Raw genomic sequence first — 2,413 nt, forward strand, 5'->3', positions numbered from 1 at the left:
AAAATGTGCGATGTTTGCCGTACATGGCGGACGCTTTACTGATGAATGCGGTTTGCAATAAGACTTGGTAAAATAAAAACCTTTTTTAAACTTTAAAAAACTTCAGTAATTATTATTATTTTGTAATAGTAAAAAAAAAATTATTATTTTAAATTTACCAATACGTACATACAATCTGGTGGTTTTCATTGCGGATGGAGATGGTTGTGGATCGTCAACATCAACAACTGACTCCGGCTGTTCTTGGTCGATGCGTTTAAAAATCGATTGAGAGTTCCTTGAACTGCCTTCTTCTTCTCCTCAAGGATTACATTATAAGGAGTAAACTTCGTGACAAGCCCCCATAATCTTGGAAAAGTGTTGAGCATTTGGATCTATATCCTCGAATATAGAAAGACCTTTTTCGATATATGCAAATGCTTGCTGCATTTTCTTAATGGTAAAGTTACGTGGCTCGGGTTCGACTTCCTCTTCTTTATTTTGCTGCTCGTGAAGTTCTATCAAATCCTCGTTCGTCAGGGGCTGCTTGTCTTTTTCAAATAAATCTGTGAAATCTTCCGCCTCCAAATCCATTTCCAGTTCTTTGCTCGTAGTCACCAACGTTTTGTTCATGGCAACATTAACAAACCCCTTAAAATCATTCACGAATTGCGGGCATAGCTCCTTCCATACACCATTCATAGCCATGTTCTGTACATCATTCCGTACTGCTGCTATATTCTGTACAGCCTTGTAGATATCGTATCCGTACGCTTCATATAGTAAAGCTTGAAGATAGCAATTATTCCCTGATCCATTGGCTGCAGAAGAGACGTGGTGTTCGGAGGGAGGTATACGACAGTGACGTGGGAGTCAAAATCTACGATATCTTGCAGGTGGCCAGGAGCATTATATCTAAGATAAGTAAAACCTTAAAAGGAATCCCCTTCTCCTTACAGTACTTCTCTGCTGCTAGGATAAAATGATTCAAGAACCAATCTTCAAGAACAACAACAGTAACCCATGCTTTTGAATTAGTCATCCATATAACGAGGAGAGATGCCTTGGGTATGTTCTTCAGGGCACGGTGGTTGCGTGCATGATACACAAGCAATGGCTTTAACTTAAAATCTCTCGCACAATTACTTCTCAACATAATGGTCACGCGTTCTTTTGAGACTTTGTAGCTTGTAATAGTTTTCTCCTCTTTGGAAATGAATGAACGGTCTGGCATTTTTTTCCAATACAATCCAGTTTCGTCTACGTTAAAAATCTGTTCGGGAAAAACCCCTTTTCTTCGATGATTTTCTATAATGCATTAGGAAATTCCGCTGCTGCTTGTTCGTCAGCTGATGCACTTTCACTTTGCTTCTTAATGGAGAGATAACTTCTTCTCTCCTTAAATCTCATGAACCATCCTTGACTTGCCTTGAACATTTTTCTCATCTGGATATTTTTTGTTCGGGTCCTCAAAGACAACGCTTTCTCTTGAATGATGTTTTGACTAATAGTAGCACGCTGACAATTCAACCTAGCAATCCAAAGAGAAAGAAGACTTTCTATTTCTTCAAAGATTTTGCCTCTTTTCTTATTGAACAACAACAGTAACCCATGCTTTTGAATTAGTCATCCATATAACGAGGAGAGATGCCTTGGGTATGTTCTTCAGGGCACGGTGGTTGCGTGCATGATACACAAGCAATGGCTTTAACTTAAAATCTCTCGCACAATTACTTCTCAACATAATGGTCACGCGTCACGCATCCCTGGGGCTTCAGATTTGATATGTGCTAAAATCTTGTCCTTATTATGTACAATCGTCGATATAGTTGTCCGACTCATCCCAAAAGATCGTGCAATTGCTATCACTTTTTCACCTTTTCCATGGCGTTTTATCATAGCCAGTTTTATCTTTCAGCGTTATAGCATGACGCTAAGCAATTTCACTATGAATTTTCTAAGGAGCCATGGTGGTAAAAAATAAAGTCACAAATTAATGAGAATGAGAAAGTAACCAATAAACAGACGTAAACAAATCTGAATTCAAAACAATCGCTGGAATCACGAGTGACAACGACGCCTAGCGGTAGATATTGGAACTACAGTACAATTATCGAAAGACCGATAAATAAGACAGCATAGTTGATTTCATGATTTCGTTCACTAAGCTACACTACTTTATGGTGTGTATCTTAACATTTACAGTACGTATTTTAATATGATTTCATATGCTTTTATTCTTATTTATTGTACAATAACATGATTTTATGTGCTTTTAACGGTTTTCTAACGATTTTACGATTCCAATATTTGTAGCGGACTGACGTAAAGTCGAGTAAAATGACTTGATTTTTATTTTTCCATATATTATTTTTGAAAACCGACGTATAATCGAGAACTATTTAAGCCGAGGTATGCCTGTGTATATATATAT

The sequence above is a fragment of the Octopus bimaculoides genome, chromosome 6 (genome assembly GCF_001194135.2).
Source record: "Octopus bimaculoides isolate UCB-OBI-ISO-001 chromosome 6, ASM119413v2, whole genome shotgun sequence".
Taxonomy (NCBI): Eukaryota; Metazoa; Mollusca; class Cephalopoda; order Octopoda; family Octopodidae; genus Octopus; species Octopus bimaculoides.